Raw genomic sequence first — 12,315 nt, 5'->3', positions numbered from 1 at the left:
CTCGGCCTGCAAAACACCACAAGCGCAGCAAACACCCTCTCCGAAGGGAACCCGGAACCCTTCCGCTCCCTAAACCCAACGATTGGCGAATGACATCCTTTCCCTCCCTCCCTCCGCTGCCGCCACTTGCCGTTCCCGCATCACCTTTACTCCTCGCCTTTACCTTTGCTAAGCCTTCTCGTGACAAGTTTGAAGAGTGTACGGGCAAATTTCACGAGGCCGTGCTTGGTGCAAGCTTCCCGCACCTGCTCATGGCTCCCGAGGAGGAAAGGCCCGGCTTCTCTCCTGCTAGCTAGCCCGAAAAGTCCTCGCCAACTTCGAGAGCGCAAAACTCTCAACTGAAGCCGGGTGGGGGGAAAGGGAGGTGGCCCTTTCACTGCCACTTCCCCGGACGCCGGGCTTCCTGCGCAAAGCTTGCAGCCTTGGGAGGCACCTGCGCAGCAGCGGCGGTGGGTCTCCCTGACGACGGGTGCTGGGTCGCAGCGCCGTCTTCAGCCTGGGCGCCACCGGAGCCACCCGAGCGCCCTGCCCCTCCCCCCAGGGCCTCCAAACCGTCGCTGCCAGTTTGGAGATCATGTTTGATGAAGGTGGAAGCTCTGCAAACATGCGCAGCTTTCCAAACCGCCGCCGTCCCGTTTGCAGAGCTTCCCCCTTCGTTCATGTTTGAAGGAGGCGGAAGCTCTACAAACGGGACGACGGCAGTTTGGAGAGGTGCGCACGCACTCTCCAAACCGCCACTGCCCGTTTGGAGACCTGCCGCGCTCGTCAAACATGGATGAACGCGGCAGATGTGCAAACGGGACAGCGGCGGTTTGGAGAGTGCGCGCGCACCTCTCCAAACCGCCGCCGCCCATTTGGAGACCTGCCGCGCTCGTCAAACATGAACGAACGCGGCAGCTGTACGAACGGGGGGGCGGCGGTTTGGAGAGTGCGCGTGCACCTCTCCAAACCTCCACCGCAGGCAGCAGTTCTGCAAACTGTTTGGAGAGCTGCTGCCTTCGTCAAACATGGACGAAGGCAGCATCTCTGCAAACAGGGCAGTGTAGGTTTGGAGAGCTGCGCGCGCAGCTCCCCAAACCTCCCCAAACCTCTGCCGACCCATGGCCTAGACAGAGTAAGAGACTGCTCTAATGTAAATCTTATTCTGACTTTCCAAGTTTAAGAGTCTTGATTGTGTGGAACTAGGGCTGTGGAAGAATAGTATTTAGCTTAAAGTCATCTAGAGAGTTCGTGGTAATAGTGAAATTTAATGACAGAACTGCTCAAAATTCAGGTTTTTTTCTTTGTTCTTTGCATGACATGATAAATCCTTGCCTGCCTAAGTACTTAGTTACTATAAATCTGAATTTGGCTTTGTGTACAGCTGGCTGATTGATCATTTTTGGAGAATATAGCAACTAATTGTATGAAGTAGAAATGCCTGACAAAAGTAACCTTCCCAAGAACCCAGCAAAATATTTAACTGTTAAAGGCTGCTGAAACTAAGAGGAAGTAACTCAAAAAATGTTTCAGCATCTTCACTAGAAAGCAAAGACAGTTTTCTTACTACACTGATTAGAGTAAAACATCTGCTGTTTATAATTCAGAATGACATACTATTTAATATCCATGAATATCCCAGTAAATTTGCAAGGGCTGGGTTGCTGGATGGATGCTCACCTACCATTGTCCTTGTTACTCTCATTCCCCATTTGCATTTTTAAAATACCTGTCTTCAAATAACTGCCCAGATAGTCCCTAGCCAAGCCTAATTGATTTTAAAAAAATTGAGTAGGTTTACATCTGGTTAATTTGTGGATGGGAAATGATGGAAGAAATACCAGAAATGTAGACTAGGCTGGGAAGCTGTAAAAACATCCTGGAAGGATACAGACTTATTCCATTTTACCATCAAAAAAATTATGTGTACATGTCCATAAAATCACTGGGACTCGACTTGGAGGAGACTTGTTGGTTTGATAGGATGTGTCAACCATCCCACTTAGTGCATGCAGCAAATAAAGACTACTGGGCCATTTTTTCTTTCCCAGAATATAATTTACTGAGCAGATATGGATACGAAAGTAGTGAAGCCAATTCTAACGCTTTCGCACACAAACAGCATAGTTAAACATTCATTCCCCTTTCCTTGTCCCTCCCATTGTCACTTTATTCCATCCAATCAATTATGTTCAGTTTATTTGGGGAACAGACTCTAGTGGACTTTCCCAACCGGTGACCTTGGAACACTGGTATGACTCTCTTTGGAGTTGGTGCTCTTGCATTCCATTACCCCCTCCCTTGCATTCCAGCCCACTCCCTCCCCCCCCCCCCGTTATTTATTTTATTTATTTATTATGGGACTTATATGCCGCCCTATCTCCCAGAGGACTCAGGGCGGCTAACAACAATAAAAACCAACAGTACAAAAGTTAAGAAAAAATTAAAAAACAGCCCCAAATATTAATTACACAGTTAAAATTAAAACTTTTAAAAACCCATCATCAATCCAGGTCAGCCTGATGGAAAAAGAACGTCTTGAGGTTGCGGCGAAAGGACCGGAGGTCCGGGGCCATCCGAAGCTCAAAGGGGAGTTGATTCCAAAGGGCTGGCGCTCCCACAGAGAAGGCCCTCCCCCTGGGGGTCGCCAGCCGACATTGTCTGGCCAACGGCACCCTGAGGAGGCCCTCTCTGTGTGAGCGCACTGGGCGATGGGAAGTTGTCCCCGGCAGCAGACGGTCCTGCAGATATCCCGGGCCTAAGCCATGTAGGGCTTTAAAGGTAAGAACCAGCACCTTAAATCTCACCCGGAGGGCAACCGGTAGCCAATGCAGCTCACGCAGGAGGGGTGTAATATGGGAGTATTGGGATGCTCCCATCACTACCCGCGTGGCCGCATTCTGCACCAGCTGGAGCCTCTGGGTGGTCTTCAAGGGCAGCCCCATGTAGAGAGCATTGCAGTAATCTATCCGAGAGGTAACGAGTGCATGAGGCATCTCGGTCCAGATAGGGCATCTCGGTCCAGATAGGGGCGCAACTGGCGCACCAGGCGAACCTGGGCGAATGCCCTCCTGGCCACGACTCCAATATGATCTTCAAAACTGAGTCGTGAATCCAGGAGGACGCCTAAATTGCGTGCCCTATCAACGGGAGGCAACACCTCTCCCCCCATAACCAAAGATGGAACCTCTTGGACAAGACGAGATGCCGTTACGTAAAGCCACTCAGTCTTGATTGGGTTGAGCTGGAGCCTGTTCTTCCCCATCCAAATCCGTACCGCTTCCAGGCAACGGGACATCACATCGAGGGCATCACTAGCTTGGTTCGGGGTGGAGATAAAGAGCTGGATATCATCGGCATATTGATGATACCTCACCCCGAAACCACGGATGATCTCACCCAGCGGCTTCATATAGATGTTGAACAGAAGAGGCGAGAGTACCGACCCCTGAGGCACCCCACAACTAAGGGGCCTAGGGGCTGACCTCTGCCCTCCTGTCAACACCGTCTGCGAGCGGCCCGAGAGGTAGGAGGAGAACCACCGTAAAACGGTGCCTCCCACTCCCAACCCCGCCAGACGTCGCAGCAAGATACCATGGTCGATGGTATCAAAAGCCGCTGAGAGATCTAAAAGGACCAGGACAGAGGAATAACCCCTGTCTCGGGCCCGCCACAGATCATCCACCAGTGCGACCAGTGCCGTCTCCGTGCTGTACCCGGGCCTGAAACCCGATTGGTATGGATCGAGACACTTTTTGTCTGGCTGAGAGCAGGGTTTGTGAATCAAGCCATGATATGCTGCCCTTCCAAAAGGAAGACTATCCCTGAAACAGAACAAACACACATATTATTAATGGTATCTTTTACTCAGAATCACCCAGGTTTAGTTGGGGTACTTGCTGTGCGAGTTTACGGGCACAGACCTATTCTGCCTCCGCAAGAGGAAACCCCTTCCACAGGATTAATTATTGCAATTATTATCCGACCGATTGCGACTAAGAATCCTCACCAGGTCTTATCTCGCTGCGATAAGGGTGGCAAAATCCAACTACTTTTCCACCCTCATCGCGTCCGCAGATAATCGCCCAGCTGCCTTGTTCAGGGTGACTCGCTCCCTATTAAACCAAGAGGTGAGGGAGGAACCCTTGCAGGGTCGAGCCGAGGAATTTGGTCAATATCTGCTGGATAAAATCGCTCGGATTCGAACTGGTCTGGACTCCAACTGGGCTGAGATGGAAGAACAAGACATGGACAGTCTTGTCGACGTCATCTGGGAAGAATTTGATCCTGTAACTCCTAAGGAAGTGGACAGGATTATGAGAAGGTTAAGCTCCTCCACATGCTTACTGGACCCGTGCCCTTCCTGGCTGGCCTATGCAGCTCGAGAGGCGACACGAGGCTGGTTCCTAGCGGTCATCTCTGCTTCTCTGAGTGAGGGTCACTTCCCCACCGCCTTGAAGGAGGCGGTGGTGAGACCTCTCCTCAAGAAGCCCACCTTGGACCCATCCTCTTTGAATAACTTTCGTCCAGTCTCCAATCTTCGCTTCCTTGCGAAGGTTGTTGAGAGCGTGGTGGCGCACCAACTTCCTCAGATCCTGGATGAAGCGGTTTATCTAGACCCGTACCAATCGGGTTTCAGGCCGGGCTACAGCACGGAGACGGCATTGGTCGCTCTGATGAATGATCTCTGGAGAGCCCGGGACAGGGGCCATTCCTCTGTCCTAGTCTTATTAGACCTCTCGGCGGCTTTCGATACCATCGACCATGGTATCTTGCTGCGACGCCTCAGGGGACTGGGAGTGGGAGGCACGGTTCTGCGTTGGTTCTCCTCCTTTCTCCAGGGTCGCTCGCAGTCGGTGCTGACAGGGGGACAGAGGTCGACCCCGAGGCCTCTCGCTTGCGGAGTCCCTCAGGGGTCGGTCCTCTCGCCTCTCCTGTTCAACATCTACATGAAACCGCTGGGTGAGATCATTCGCAGTTTTGGAGTAGGGTACCATCAGTATGCTGATGACACCCAGCTTTTTATCTCAACTCCAAACAATATCAGTGATGCCCTAGACGTGATGTCCCGCTGCCTGAAAGCGGTCCGGGAATGGATGGGGAGAAACAGGCTTCAACTGAACCCGGACAAGACTGAATGGCTGTACGTACCGGGAAGCCAGGAGATTCAGAACGTCCCACTGCTTAACATTGGGGACAAGTTACTTCCCCCTGTTGATAGGGCCCGCAACCTGGGTGTCCTCCTAGACTCGCAGCTCTCCCTGGAAGACCACATTGGAGCTGTGACCAAGGGGGCCTTCTCCCGGGTTCGACTAATTCGCCAACTGCGGCCTTATCTGGACCTGGATTCCTTACGTACAGTCACCCATGCCCTTGTGACATCTCGCCTAGACTATTGTAACGCTCTCTACATGGGGCTGCCCTTGAGATCCACTCGGAAGCTTCAACTGGTGCAAAGTGCGGCGGCACGGACACTCTTGGGAGCCTCCCGATACTCCCATATCACACCTCTCCTCCGTGCGCTGCACTGGCTTCCGGCTGCCTTCCGTGTGAAGTTCAAGGTGCTAACGATGACTTACAAAGCCCTACATGGCATGGGTCCGGACTACCTTCGGGAGCACCTTCTGCCGATGTCAGCACCCCACCGTCCTGTGCGCTCCCACAGAGAGGGCCTCCTCAGGGTGCCACCGCTCAAGGAATGTCGGCTGGTGGCCCCCAGGGGGAGGGCATTCTCAGTGGGTGCGCCAGCCCTCTGGAACACCTTACCAACAGAAATCCGGATGGCCCCTGACCTCCGTACCTTCCGTCGCGACTTAAAAACTTTCCTGTTTCAGCAGGCTGGCCTGGCATGATAGCGTTAATTGGGGTCCCAGTTTGTGTTCATTAGTGTTTCTTATTATCTTTTTTGTTCAATCTGTATACCTTCCTTCCTCTGTACACCGCCCCGAGTCCCTCGGGAGAAGGGCGGTTTATAAAAACTAATAAATAAATAAATAAATAAATAAATTTCCCCTTGTGGATTCAGGAGTCCAGGATCTCCTTAACTTCAAAATGTTTTTCCCCTTTTACCCATAGGAGGAAAGGGGGCGGTTCAGCATCTAGTCACAGAGGAGAGCTACAGAAGGGTTTCAGTGAAACACTGGGTGGATGTGTCTTAAGGTTCTTTGGCAGCTTCAATTCTGCAGTCACCAGATTTATGATCTGGGTGATGGGGAAGTGTCCTATATACTTGGGACCTAGATTCTTGCAGAATTGCCCTAGCTGCAGGAACATGGTAGATAGATAAACGTATCTCCTATTTTAAAGTGCTTTTGGGCTTCCTATCTTCTTCCTATCAACTTGTCTCTTCTGTGTTTCTGTTGTGGCTTTTAGTGCCTTACGAACCACAGGCCATGTATTTACTTGTAGAGTATTAATCCATTCAGTCAGCAATGCGTCTGAAGGGGTCTGCTAGGGGAGGTCTGGCATGGGCATGAAAACTGCATCAGTAGCTACTTGGAAAGGAGTAAACTTGGTGCCACTTTGTACAGAGTTATTGTATGCTACTTCAGCGAAAGGCAGGAGCTTGGCCCAATTGTCTTGCTGGTAGTTTACATAGCAGCAGAGGTACTGCTCTAGTATGGCATTCATACATTCACAAGCTCCATTTGTTTGCAGTTGATGGGCAGAGTTAAGATTCTGGGAGGACCATATCAGATTCAGGAATTCACGCCAAAACTTTGAAGTGAATTGTGCCCCCTGATCATTTATTATATGCTTGGGAGCACCATGCAACCGATACACACATTGCACAAACAGCTTAGCCAGTGATTAGGTGGAGGGGATCTTGGGGCCACAAAGTAGGCTCATTTGGAGAAAAGATCTCTAACAACCCAAATCAAGGTATTCCCAGCGCTCTCTGGTAACTCTACAATGAAATCCATTGATATTTCCTTCCGGGGGTTGAGGGGCTGGCCATGATCTGCAGCAGCCTTGGTGATCTTCCAGGTAGTTTTTTTGTCGGCACACACACAAGGCAGCTGGCTACTTAGATCTCTGTCCTTCATGAGTGGCCACCAAAACAATCGTTTTACTAGGTGGAGAGTTTTCACAAACCCAAAGTGCCCTGCCGCTTTCATATCATGGCTAAGCTGGAACACCAGGGTATACTGGCTTGCTGGAATATACAATTTGGCCTCCATCCATGCCAACTCATCTCTCATTGAGGGCTTGTCCTTATGTTGCTGGAGCCACTCATTTTCCGCTAAAGCCCCTCTTTAGAGTTTGCACTAGAACTTCAGCTACTAATGTTGGTGAGGCTTGCTGCTGTCTTGTGAGGGCTTAGATTACCTGCACTTTCTTAAGGTCCATTTTCACATTGTCCTGTGAAATCCTTAACCCCAGTTAATCCAATCTGGTTCTATGGAAGTCATACTTGGACAGTTTTAGATTTAGATTTAGATTTTTTTTAGATTTTATTAGATTTATATACCGCCCTTTCCTGAAGGACTCAGGGCGGTTTACATGGCATTTTAAAATCATACCAATACAAAATACAAAGTTAAAAGACAAATAAAAGATTAAATTATCCCTGAAAATAAAACCCCAGTTTAAATTCTCAGCCTGGGCCAGAGAGCTCAAAGAGCCAAGTCTTCAGGTCTCGGCGGAATGAACGTAGGTCAGGGGTAGTCCTGAGTTTTGCATAAAGCTGAGCCTTTCAGAGTTTCTCGAGCATCTGTCAATGCTGCAAACATTAGATGTTTTTGCTCTGACAATATAAGAGGTAGCCTTTTTATTTAAACTGCTCTGATTAAAATGAAGGCTAACCCAGTTGTTTTAAACAAGATAAGGTATAGCGCGCTACAGATAGGAAGTGAAACTTGGCATGTTAAACTAATTGAAGAATGTGATTAATGATGTGCAATTAAGGGAAGGAATTGTTTATGATATGATGTGTTCAGGGGATGGAATGAAGAGAGAGAATCCAGATTCTGGCATCCATCCATGAGTGCCGATGCTTCATTCTCATTATTATAGACTTTTAAGAAAAACAATGCCTGAATATTCTTTGATTTGTCTCAATAATCGGAACCACGTGAAAAGTTTAGTTAAAAATTAGATTCCCGCTTCTCCACCAACCAGATGTTCACCTTGTCCAGTAGCAATATTTCTTTTTGTTATGGGAACAGTTCACTTCTCCATTGAGAACCTGCAACAGTGACCTTGACTTGATGCAGCCTCTCACGGTCTGTGAATCGCTTCTTGACATTACATTCTATTCCATTCCCTCCCCCCTTTTCTTTGGCAAGATGATGAAGTTAATAGGCATTGTAGCAGTTCAATTTTGACAGCTCCTCCATTGTTTTGGTATAGATCAAAATGTCATCTAAGTATATTAGGATTCCTTTATATAGATGTTCATGTAGCACCTCATTTATCAGTTGCATGAAGATAGCCGGGGCCCCATGCAGTTCAAATGGCATCACTCAGAACTGGTAACAGTCCAGTGGGCAGTTGAATGCCCCCTTCCATTCATTACCCTTCCTGATCCTTACCTGGCAATACGCCTTTCTCAAGTCCAGTTTTGTAAACATTCTCCCCTTCACAAGTGTCCCAACATATCCTTCATCGAGGTGGTATGCATTCATACCACAACCTAAGAGACCCATCTTTCTTTTCTTTGAAGAGTACTAGGGCTGCCATTCATGACTTCAACAGTTGAATAAAGCCCCAGACTAGGTTCTTATCCACAAACTCTCAGAGTTTCTCCATTTCCCGGGGCATCATTGAATACAACTTTAGCTTTGGCAGTTCAGCCCTGGGCACAATTTCAGTAACGCAGTCTTCCCCCCCCCCCCCCAAATAGGTGACTGAAGCATCATCCTGCTGCTCTATGCAGATGATGCTGTAATCCTCTCCAGGACACCAGTAGCCTTAAAAGAGCCTCGTCCAGTATTGTAATTACAATAAACGTTTACGTTTACGTTTTATTTAATTTATATACCGCCCTTCTCCCTGGGGACTCAGGGCGGTTCACAGGGCATATAAATAAAAATACAATACTATACAAAAGTTAAAACAAAGATTAAATCAATGCCCAATTAAAAAACAATAATACAATCTAAAATGACAATTTAAAACCCAGCTCCCCCATCAGGCCAGACCGGCCAATTCAAACAAATGGGTCTTCAGACCACGACGGAAAGTTCGGAGGTCCGATGCCGTCCGGAGCTCCACCGGCAGTTGGTTCCACAAAGCCGGGGCACCCACAGAGAAGGCTCTCCCCCTGGGGGCCGCCAGTCGGCATTCCCTGACCGGAGGCACCCTGAGGAGGCCCTCTCTGTGGGAACGCACAGGGCGGAGGGGAGTTGAAGCCGGCAGCAGGTGGTCCCCGAGGTACCCCGGACCCATGCCATGTAGGGACTTAAAGATCATAACCAAGACCTTGAACCTCACCCGGAAGACAACTGGTAACCAATGCAGCTCGCGGAGCAAAGGTGTAACATGGGAGTACCGGGAAACTCCCAAGACAACTCTCGCGGCCGCATTCTGTACCAGTTGGAGCCTCCGAGTGGTCTTCAAGGGAAGCCCCATGTAGAGAGCATTACAGTAGTCAAGGCGAGAGGTCACGAGCGCATGAGTGACCGTGCACAGGGCATCCCGGTCCAGATAGGGCCGCAACTGGCGCACCAGGCGAACCTGGGCAAAAGCCCCCCTAGTCACGGCCACTACATGATCTTCTAGGGTAAGCCGTGAATCTAGGAGGACTCCCAAGTTGCGAGCCCTATCCACGGGGGGTAAGAGCTCACCCCCCATAGAAAGAGATGGAACATTTTGAATGTCCCGGGATGCCGGAATGCACAGCCACTCAGTCTTGTCAGGGTTGAGCTGAAGTCTGTTCCTCCCCATCCAGACCCGAACCGCCTCCAGGCAACGGGACATCACAGCGAGGGCATCACTGGGGTGGTTTGGGGTCGAAAAGAAAAGTTGGGTATCATCGGCATATTGATGATACCCAACTCCAAAACCACGAATGATCTCACCCAGCGGTTTCATGTAGATGTTGAACAGGAGAGGCGAGAGAACCGACCCCTGAGGAACTCCACAAACGAGAGACCTAGGGGCCGATCTCTGCCCCCCTGCCAACACCGACTGCGAACGTCCCAGGAGATAAGAGGAGAACCACCGAAGAACCGTGCCTCCCACTCCCAATCCCCTGAGACGCCGCAGCAAGATACCATGGCATAAATTATGAGAAAACAAAAGTTATGGCTTTTGCAAAAAGGCCAAAACTCTACTCATGGTATCTTAATGGTCATAATATAGAGCATGTAACCACCTTTAAGTACCTAGGAGTGATCATTCATGCCACTGGCTCAAGAAAAGCACATGGAGAATATGCGGCTGCCTCTGGCCAAATATTAGCAAACACCATCCATACAAAGGAAGGACACTATGTTCCAGCTGCAATTAAGCTCTTTCTGGCCAAGTTGCTTTCACAGGTTCTCTACGGGACCTTGCTCAGACCCTCAGCTTTGTATTTCACACCATTGGAAAGAGTTCAATCCAAATTTATTAGAACAATTCTCCAGATGCCACATTGTGTCTCAAATACACTTCTGTGCCTCAAGACAGGATTGATAAAAGTTGAAGGAAGAATCTGTATAGCTTCGATAAATATCTGGCTAAAGCTTAATTTCTTTCTGCAAGGCCTTGCTCCATTAATCCTGCAAGACAAATTTTCCTCATGGATCAAGGCAATCGAGTCCAACTTGCCAAACTAGGCTTCTCCCCAGCCTCAATACTCAAATTGGACTACAACCAAGCAAAACAAATCTTGTGACAAAGGGTAGAGGACATTGAGAAGCAAGTGGACTTAGGGATAGCTCTGCTGTTTCTAGCTACAGACGCTACTAGATATGTTGATACTCCCACCAGTTATCTTAGCCAGTTGGAGTCAGCAAACCACTGCAAAGCATTTACGCTTCCATCAGTTGTCCTGTATGGCAAGTATAAAAAGATACCATTGACTGAAAAACTCTGCTCCTGTGGCTCAGGAGAGGTGGAGATCATTGTATGCATACAAGTTTATTGGCACTGTTCACTTTTGCTTTCTCAATTGTAGGCTCATGGCAGCTCTTTAACACTTACACTATTGGCTGTTGTCTTTCCGCAGCATCCATCATCCATTTCCATCCCAATTAATGGAGGAGTTCCACTTTTTTCACTACCCTAAACCTAAGACCCTGCATCAGTCATCGCAGGGGGTACGATAAATTGAATGGTTTCTAGATGAGTCCCTGTCTTTAACATTGGGCGTGGCACAAGACACTCAGCTGCTGAGTGGCCCTTCTTGTCACAGCGGAAACATCCGGTAGGGCTCAGATGTGGCTTTCCCATTTTGACAGAGGGCACACTACCTCTTCCTTTGAGCTCCTCGCCTCTCAGCTGGGTGGCAGCAGCAACTCTCCTGTCCTGTATGCTCATGAAACTCCATTACATCGATCTCCACCTCTCTGGCCATGCGATACCATGCCCACAGAGTTCATAGCACTGCTCAGGACAGGCAGTATAAGTCCTTATTCAGTCCCTCTCTGAAGCAGGTGATAGTAGGTGCTCAATCCTGTCCCCTAGATGACTGGCGAGTTGATGGAAGTCTTGGATATACTCTGTCACTGGTTGTTGCCCGTTTCAAGGTTAGATACGGGTTTCTGCACAACAGGCTGCCACAGGGTCCCTGAAGTGCTCTTGTGAGGCCGGCCTGAAGGTATCAAGGTCGATCAACTCCATAGCATCCTCGACATGCACTGGCACCAGCCATTCTGAGGCGGCCTCCTCCAGGTTGTCAGTGATTGTATGGACCTGGGTCACATCGTCTGGATACATCACTCTGTGGTGCTCCATGTGCCAAGCCTGAGCCAAGAAGTGGGCTAGGCGGTTTGGGTGCCTGTTGAAGCAAGCCATGAAGGTGGCTGGCTGGCGCTCCTCGTGGACCAGGAAAATTCCTGGGGCAGAAACCCGACAGCTGCTGGTGCTGGGACCACTGGCTGGAGAGAAGGAGGAGGAGGAGCAAGAGTGACCACTGGGTAGTGGTGGTCCCCAACGCTTGGATGATGTCCTTCTGTTTCACCACTGCATGAATTTACATCCCTCTGAATTTCTCTCTTAGCTGCTCCATAGTCAGGCTTGAGATGCTGACTGGAAGTTTCCACTTGTCCCATTCGGCTGCTCACCTTCCATCAGTTCATCACACCTCGTTGACCTCTGGCGGGGGAGGAACTCCTCAGCTTCTGTCAAGTTCCCCACCCCCGCTGACCACCAGGTCTTAGAACCCTGGGACTGGGGCATCTCCTGTCT

The 12,315-nt window shown here is 49.5% G+C and overlaps 1 protein-coding gene across 1 annotated transcript in view; it reads left to right on the top strand.

Moving 5' to 3' along the window:
- Positions 1-12,315, top strand: part of KRI1 (KRI1 homolog) — a 95,301-nt gene that overhangs the window by 62,844 nt on the left and 20,142 nt on the right. The window lies entirely within an intron of this gene.

The sequence above is a fragment of the Vipera ursinii genome (assembly GCF_947247035.1).
Source record: "Vipera ursinii genome assembly, chromosome: 2".
NCBI classification, from domain to species: Eukaryota; Metazoa; Chordata; class Lepidosauria; order Squamata; family Viperidae; genus Vipera; species Vipera ursinii.
The sequence above is the reverse complement of the archived record's forward strand: the minus strand, read 5'-3'. Positions and strand labels throughout refer to the sequence as shown.